Source organism: Mya arenaria, chromosome 8 (assembly GCF_026914265.1).
Source record: "Mya arenaria isolate MELC-2E11 chromosome 8, ASM2691426v1".
In the NCBI taxonomy this organism is placed as follows: domain Eukaryota; kingdom Metazoa; phylum Mollusca; class Bivalvia; order Myida; family Myidae; genus Mya; species Mya arenaria.
The window spans coordinates 19,690,343-19,700,241 of record NC_069129.1 but is presented as its reverse complement, the minus strand read 5'-3'; positions in this window follow the sequence as shown (position 1 = coordinate 19,700,241).

Below are 9,899 nucleotides of genomic sequence, written 5' to 3'. Positions count from 1 at the left end.
TTTAAGATCGGTGGGATTTTACGCCCAAAGATTTATTCAAATATTCATGTAAATCATGAAGTAATTGTATCAGACAGTACAAAAAAGTGAGCGCTTTATGTACTTTGTTTCTTTTTATGAAATGTTAAGAGACATTTTGATGTTGTACTGTTTATCTGTCTGTCTACCTAGATAAATGGATGCAAGGATTCCTCAATGCGAAATATATTATAAATATGTTGATGAACTTTAACAGAAATAATAAGTACCAAACCGTGTTGTGCTTTAACATCGGAACGTTCTGTTTGGGTATTTTAAGACAGAGTTATGGCCCTTGGATTTATTCATATAGTACACATAGCGATTCGTATCTGCAGGTTACCTCCAGATCGATCACATGAAAGTATTTCTACCTCGGCATTATGGTTCAACATGTTAAGAAGATATGAGTTTTTTAAAATGTTTTCTGATCGCATTCAAGTTGACCGACTGGCGACAGGATTTCAGATGATTTGTTTCCTTTCCGTTTTTGCTTTACTTCTTTGAGATGCTGGTGTCTCCAATCAATCTTAGGAAATTAACAACACATGAAGGACGAGTGTTGATTAAAGTCTTGTAAACTTGTGAACACTAAGTGAGCACACATGTTGTTTTCAATATAAATAGATAACGCTATTTTGTTAAACACGTAATGTACTACTTTTAATGTGTTAGATACTGTAATTAAATCCGGTTATTTGTTTTCGAAATACTCGCATATTTCATATTTTAAGTACATACAAACTTATATTTTTGGAATGGAAACAAATCAAATTAGAGATTGCTATTTTATGGGTTATCTACTTATCAAGAAAACTAGCAAACCAAGTTCCTCGGCCAAAGCGTTTTTTAGTTATTCAGTTGAAACCGTTATTTTACCTAAAGGTCACCTTAACCGCTGACCTACTTGCCTGTAAATCAATAATGGTCATCTGCTAGTCATGACCAACTAGCAAACCAAGTATGAAGTTCCGGAGTGCAAGCGTTCTTAAGGTTTTGAGCGGAAACCATTTGTTTACTTCACGGTCAGTATGAACTATACCGCGACCATAACCTTTGATATACTTATCCCAAAATCAAAAGGGGTCATTTACTAGACTAGTCATGACCAACTGGCATACCAAGTTTAAAGTTCATTTGAAAATCATTTCCCCTCAATAATACAGCGACCTTGAACTTTGACTTTCTGATCTCAATAGGGGTCATCAACTAGTCATGACCAACTGGCATAAGTATGAAATAACTTACTTGTTGCAATCGTTCTTTGGTTATTCAGAAACTGTTTTTCACCTCAACGTCACGTTGACCTTGACCTTTGAAACCTATGATTCAAAAATCAACAGAGGTCATTAACAAGTAATAAGCAGCTGGCATACCAAGTTTAAAGATCCTGGCTAGTGTTCTATATCTTTTGAGCGGAAACACTTTTTAACTTCAATAACACTTTGACCTGTTGATCTCGAAATCAATGAGGGTTATTTACTAGTAATGACGAACTGTTATACAAAGTATTGAGATACTGGGACTAAGCGTTCTAAAGTTATTGAGCGGAAACGTAATGTTACGTACGGACTGACTGACTGACGGAAAGGGAAAAAATATGTCTCATCCATTTTTGTAATAGAAAACAAAAGAAATGTTGAAAACAGTATGCTTTTTTCCTAACGTTTATAAGAAAAATACCAATCGCTGTTTTTGATGATCGCCCTCAAAAACAATGTACTTTGTTTGCGATGTAAGTACAACGTATGGTTTTTGTTTCTTATTTGTGGCAAGCAGTTCTTTGTTTCCATACGATACTCAAGTTATATCTGTTTTTCAAAATTATACTACTTTTTATATTAACGTTCACTCATAAATACATACAATATTGACATTTTAATGACACCTAGGAAGGTCTGTAACTAACGGTATATTTACAATTTGTAAATCAACACAATTTGTAATATTTGCATGACTTGATGTTTTCAAAATCGAACAATCAAATATTATTAAACTTGTAAACTACAACTGTCGCAGGTTTAGGATTGATCATTATGTGATATCATATTAAGTTCACCCCAGTGTATTCACATTCATTATGAATAAATTGAGATTTCTAATGTTAGAAATATATATATATATACTTAAATATATTGACTTTATATTGTGTTGGTAGGATACACATTGAGTAGCATTTCACGAAGTTTATCACTGGTCATATTAACTGACGTTTTGCGACTATACCTCGAATGTTGTGGTCGCTTTCGAACCATTTCAAATCAATGTGAAGTTGGAAAAGCTGCTGGGTATTTCAGAGGAATATAATTGCCGGTGACTTTTTCAAATATATGACGGTGACTCTATTTGCGTTCCTGTTTCACCTTGCTGATGGTAGTGGTCGTTGTAATTCAGACGATTGCAATCAAGTACTTGTAATTTCCTAGAAAATATAAATGGTTATATTTGTTTTAAAATATATTTATGCTAGAACATTCTTAAATACTTTATGTAGAATATTGCCTCGATGAGTGTAATATTTGATGTTTTCGATAGTTTAATAGCAATTAATTATTAGTCCTTGTTATGATATGCAGAAAATCCCCCAGATATTGTAGTTCAGGGAAGATTATCAAGAAACGCAGGTAACATATACAAATAACGAGTATCGATGGAAGTGACGGTACTCAAGATACGCCCATGTTCTATAAAAAGGAAGAAATTGTAATACAATGTTCTGGTAGAAGGAGATTAGTAGTAGCAGTTTAGTTCACAAGTTTGAAAAAAAAAAACATAGCATGGAAAGACATAAGCAGGTTTGAGAATTAAAATTTAAAGTAAATTTCAAGCAATAAAATAAAAAGCAGCAATCGATATTCAAACATTTTAGTAAACCAGGATCGTTGCAAAATAATCTCAACATGGATCCTCAAACATTTTATAATGTCATTTCAATCTATCTATATTCCAAGTTCCAAATGAAATTCCTAAAGAACATTCCAAGATGCCTGAACAAACACCCGTTATGCAAACATACCAGGTTTAGAGATATAGCTTAATAAATATGCATGGTAGGATTATTATTCTTATCCTACTCTTAACACTTCCCGTCATTGCCACCAATTTAACATACTAAGCTCCATATAAATAACTGAAGTACATTCCAGGATATTGCCTGGACAAGGACATATTAAAGAAAAATAACAGGTCATAGACAGATAATTATAAACAAAATATGAAGGATTCGGTTATGATTCTCGGGTACTGCACTTCCTCTAATTTCTATCATTTTACATTTCAAATTCCATTTCAATCCCTGAAGTTCGTTCAGGCTTTCATCCATTATCGAAATATATCACGTGAAAGAAGGTATTTGTGGGATGATATCTAAACTTATGTGCAAGGTAGGATAATTGTTCGTAAGCAATGCACTTCCAGCATTGCCATCAACATATATATGGCCTGGACAAGCACCCATTTTCAAACGCTATCATATAAGGGGGAGTTTCAGGGGTGAAAACAATACTGCAGGGCAGAATTATTGTTTGTATGTACTGCTCTTAATATTATAGCCATCTATTATCATTTCAATATTTATGCGAAAAATTACAGAAACATGCTCAGTAGTAAATAGTTTAAACATAAACCCGGTTTAATGGCACTGGGTAAACGCCAAAGACATAGAACATAAAAACAAAAACAAAAACACAAACAAGAAAAATGAAAGAACAGCACAAAATTCCACAAACAGCACAGTACATACATACTATATAAAAAAAAACTAGGTATGTTTATCAAGTTTCATTTTAATCCAGTTAGTATTTTCCGCGATATGGGCTGGACAAACACCAATTATTTAAAGACAATAAAGGGAGATTTCTTAAGAAAAATGCATTATAGGATTGTGGTTCTTGTACACTGCCCTTCCTCTCAATGCTAACTATCTATATACCATGTTTTATATCAATGTCATCATTATTTAAGTTACTTCCCGGACAAGGGTGTGTAAGCATTAATTATGAAAAAAATGTTTCTGGAAATAACTTATAAATATGCAAGACATAATTATGGTTGCTGTGCAATTCACTTCCTCGCACTGCCATCTATATCTATAAACAAAGTTTATCTTCAATCCCACCAGTAGTTTTGAAGTTAATTACGGCCAAGGTTGATACGGACGGACAGAAGGACGGGCGGACAAATCGGCGGTTATATGCTTTTCCTTCGGGAAGCATAACAAAGTATTGGGAAACACAGATAGCATATAATATGGACTGGTCACAGGTCAATATATTATAAATGTAACTTTACTTGTACTTAAAAGCCTCAAAATTGATACACATGTACATTTTCTCCGGCGACATAGATGCCATGGCATAGATGCCATGCAAGTACTTTCGCTTGCACATCTCTCTCCTGTTATGCTGCTTCTTTCGAAGCCTTCGGTTCAAACCTATCAGCAGTTGTGTCAGGTTTACTAAAGGGATAACTTTGCCTGTCGTATTTGTTATGCCTGTTATATATTGTTAACGATCTCACATTGGCATTACTAACAGCAGTTTTAGTCATTCGTCTAGATTTCATAGACATTATAACCAGTATAAGATTGTTAACGAATATATTATCAACAAAGCTTTTATAACGTTAAAGCAATAATCACACATCTATGTACTTTAGAAAGAAAGTGCTAGCAGAGAACAAAACTTTCACTCATTACAACCGTGTCTGCATTTGTCTAGATTAATTTTTGTCAACAACAGAATGAATGATGTAACTTGATCTGATCAGATGTGACCAGATGTTGCAAGATTTGATTTTATTTAATACATCAATACCGAGGAAGTATCTAGAAATAAAAAATATGAGCGGACATTCCCATTTTTTTCATTCTCATTTTGGTACTTTGTTTGTTGGGCTAATTGCTTGTAGTAAGGAAAACTGAAATTTGGTACCACATAAATATTAACACTGACAGGTGATATTTTTCACAAGTAAAGTACCAGATTTTGACAAGTAGAGTACCAGATGAACAATTATGGTGTACACAGAGCCTAACCAAGGGTGACTTCTCCTTCCGTCGTGTGGGTAATGTAATGTGAATGTTTCACCGTTATTTCACAATCATAGTTTTATTCCAATTGGTTTGGTAATGGCTTCTTTACTGTCCAACCGGTAAGGTTTTCTTTCAAATTGCCGTTTAAAATCGCATCGTGGATGCAACTGGTCAGGTTATTACTAAAGCGGCACAACATATGTCTTGCTAGAGCACAATTTCCCACCGATTAACCAAGAATATGTTGTTGTCTGTTCTATTACAGAAGTCTTCTGGTCACTGTTCATGAAATATCTTCCTTTATGTTATTAGTCATTTCCAACATAAGTAAATTTCTTCATTTTTATTGTCAAATCTAAAGAAGTGTATAATTTAATACGTTTATATAATAATGTCAATGAAAATAAACTAATTCAGACTTATGTTAACAACTTATTTAAGATGTTAAACGATTACCAAAATTTCAATACATAGACACACTCTCAAACGTTTACGCCTGACAAAATGAAGGAAAATTTCATACAATATAAACTATCATTAAACAATGTATAGGGTTATTGGTACTGCTGTTATAATATAGAATCGACGTTCTTATATCAATCGATACTCATAACAATTATAAATCTAAAGTTATATCTTGAATGTACCCCTCTCTCAAAAATCACGACATAACTCTCCTTTTATTTTCCACAGCCTTCCATACAGCTGTACAACGTTTAACATTGTAAAGACGACCATAACATCCTCATCAGCAAATAATAAAAAAGTTCAAGTAACATCTTTCCAGAGTACAATCATACGTAACAAGGCAGAAATTCGTACGCAACAGTATGACAAGCTGAATTAAGCTGATTATATAAATATGTTTATGTTTGTTTGAGAAAATGAAACAATTAGCAAGTCATTTATACTGTAGTCAGTTCAATGACCGCAGACGAGTACTAGACCTGTTTTTCAGCTTATTTCGTAGACGCGGATTAACAATGATAATAACATGCTTTATACATCCATTCCTAATTAATATGATGATTACTGTTTCATTAGTACACAAACATTTTTGTTTCCCTCTTTATAATTAATTGCAAATCATGCGCGTACTTTGAAAATAACGCATATCGTTTGTTTGGCTCTTTCATCCCTAACCGATATAGATAATTATAGTATATATTATTATATTGCAATGGTATTGGTTTGAAATTATACTGTTTACAGGTTTTGTAAATGTTTTTGTAAGTAAAAATAATAAATAACACACAGTATAATTGTGGAATTCTTGAGTTATCAAAGTATGACCACACCAAAAGAGGTTTATGCTTTTAATTTCTTCACATTTGTCAATGAATGTCAATGAAATATTTTCTTTTCTAACGTCATCCTGCATCTTTACAAATGAGTATATAACCGATTCATTTTCCAAAACACATATTTTAAAAATACTTCTGGGATCTACGAGCTCAAATGTTTAATGACCCCTTCTTGTGACCGTAAAACATCGTCTTCTGTAAAAACCACTGCAACTAGTTTTTGGTTTCACAAAAAAGGTTGACCGGAGATTGAAAACCAATCAAGAATTGAGTAATAATCTTAAACCATGTAGGCATCTACAAAAACTTCCAAATTGGATTTTAGCATCGTTTTTTTATTACTCAATAATTAGCATGCATGTCCTGCTGCTCGTGTGCTTTGTTGATTAATCTAGCTAGTCTCGATTAACTTCATTAATTAAAATTTGAATTATTTAAAAGATATCGGGATACCGGAAAATTATTATCGTGGGACCGAAATTATAACAAATAAGGAGTAATAACACATAAAAAAATAACTCAATGCAACATGTATTTGACACTTAATATAATTATCGACTATATGACAATTTCGTTTTGCAAGCAATAGTTGTGCAACTGTGGGATAAAACAAGTATTTCGCCATTTTATTTGTTATATGTAAGTATAAAAACGTTGTAGATATGGTGTGCACTCTATAATCTGACAACTATATTTTTATTCATATGAACATTATTTAAGAGACTTGAGCAGCCGGCAATATTCCTTCAATTTGCTGATTCATATAAATAACCTTAATACGATAAGTTAGGTCTTAACAAAAGCCGAACGATGTATTAGACCTGTTGTATCATATTTCTGTTAATGGGCAAATTATATATTTATGAGGTGTCCCTTATGTGTAATATAATTTATAATTCTTACTTGTCTAGAGGCATGTATAAACTATCTTGGGTATAAAATGCGTCAGTTTCGTTGGCAGCTTAATGGATGGTAGCATATCAAAGATTTGTCTGAGTCGTTTACTGAATTCTGAAATCGATAGACATACTTTTGGGCTCATAGTCTTCAGTAAATGGCATACTATTAATAGCTGGCTAAAGCTGCTTACTTATTCCTTATTATGTAATCATTTTCTAACTGGTTGCGTTTTTCTTATTATAAACGAGCCAGTCTCATCTCATGAGGGGCGTAGGATATTGTATAATTTAAGGTGTTTCCACTATAATAACTGTATGCATATAATACTTTTTGTCGTTTATTTAATATATTAGCAATCAGCATGTACATTCCTTTCGAACTAGCATATTTGTAGTACGGCATCCTTAAGCCAAGCTTCAAAATATGTTTATGCTTGTTTCAGAGTACATGTAAGAGTCATTTACTCTGCACTCTGAAAATGACATATTATTAGAACTCTTCAAGAACAACCATTATTCAATTTGTTGTTCGGTTCACAACGTTCGCATGGATTATTGTTATGCGATTACTACTGTTTTATTAGTACAAGAACTGCGAGATAAATAAAATCAATCACAAACTTCCCGAGCTATTCACATAAACAAAACGTACGCCGACACGTGTTATGTATACTGCAATCACCAGGGTGTGTACTAACTATTTCGAACCATATTGTCAATAAAACGTCATCAATTTATGTTCTGCTTTCAACCCTGGGCGTTATACAGGTAAAATCGTGTTTGTACTCCCATCCATTTTTGTTTATGCGTCTATTTTCTGTTTGTGGAGTTTGTACGTTCGTATTTCTTATTCAGGGTCGTCTTGGACTTAACCTTACGCATCTAAATTTATTTTCGAATTGTTGACTGCGGGCCTTGTGAGATTTGTTTTCATCGTGCTTTTTAATAACATTATTTCAAAACAATTCACATAAAAGTAAAAGTTAAAATAGTATATATGTGGTCTTTATTTATTTTTAGTATGCATTTGTTGGTTTTTGTGAGAATAATGTGTATTATATTATCAATGTTTTTATGATAATTGCTATTACTGAAGAAAAAGAACATACCACTGAGGGAATCCTGGGTGATCTACAGATCCACTTACAATCAATTATTTGGTCTATATTTTTTACATATTATCGCACTTTAAATAGGAAGTTTATTTCTACATGGAAATACACCCTATTATGTTAAACTAGCAAATTTAATTCAGACGACTGCTTTGTTCAGAGGGCTACTTTTATAATATCTGTTTGTAAACTGTACTCAGCGATTACATACAATCAGTCTTTAACGGCCTTATAAAAAGTGGCCGGTCACTATCGTTGTGGTAGGGACAGCCAACTGCACGTTGGAAAGTATACTGTTTAAAGGTCGGATGTCAATGGAAAACTAATTATGCAAGGTATCATATACTGTTATAGCGTTTCAAGTGAATCTTTTCCTTTCTTGAGTTTGCAAATTGGAGTATAAATAATTAATTTCCCCAGGTCCTAGTTTCTCGTTCATTGACATTTCGAGAAAAAGCAATCTAGACATCAGTTTTATAAAGATAAGGTTATTGACAAACGTGAACTGAACACACTTTAAATAAACTTCATTTTAAACTGAAACTTTCTCAGAAATTGCCAATTACATTGGTCCCAGTTATTTTAAAACATTATTCTGAGTATTTATGTCTAAGACATTATATTATATAATCTTTCATGCTTTTCGATGAAATATGGGGTTTTAACAGTGAAATAACAACAGTGAAAATCACTGCAACTACTTTTAAATTCCTTTGTAGTTACTTGCCTTGATCAAAACAGAACATTTCAATTTGAACCAGTTAATATTGGCAAAAAAATGTTTAAATATTAAAGAAAGTTTTATAAATTTAAATAAATATATATTTGTAAATTAACAACTTACCGTTTATTACCGGTTATCCCGTTTTTCAAACTTTTTCTTGATCTTGAAGCTAAATGTTCGAACATTTGCTTTCATACCAAACAAATTACAGACGAAAACAACTGTTCGAACATAAATATAATTTTATATCATCGTTCAAATGTATTTTGAACTTTTTGCCGTTGTAATACGTAGAATGAGCTTCCCGGAAAATTCACCCAACACCGGTAATAAACGGTAAGTTGTTAATTTACAAATATATATTTGTTTAAATTTATAAAACTTTCTTTAATTTTTAAACATTTTTGTTTGCCAACTGACTGACAGACAGGGGAAAAACAATATATCTCATCGTTTTTCTTTTTGGAAAGGAAAACAAAATAAATGTTGAAAACAGTATGCTTTTTTCTCAAAGTTTATAAATAATACCAAGCGCTGTTTTTGATGATCGCAATGTTATTGGTTTGTGATATTAGGCAAGATTGATGTTTCGTTTCGCGGATTTACCGTTCCTATTTTTTTTGAAAACGTGAAAAAATATATTTTGTTGTGCCCTCATCCTATTCTTTAACCGCCAACCAGATTTGTTGTGGTAATATGCTTTAAAGGCTAAAAAAATGATATATCAATCGGATTAGCCTTGGTTTCAATCCATTCAATCAGACCGCCATGACGTCCGGTATAAATACTGTGGCTCAAATTTTCGAAATG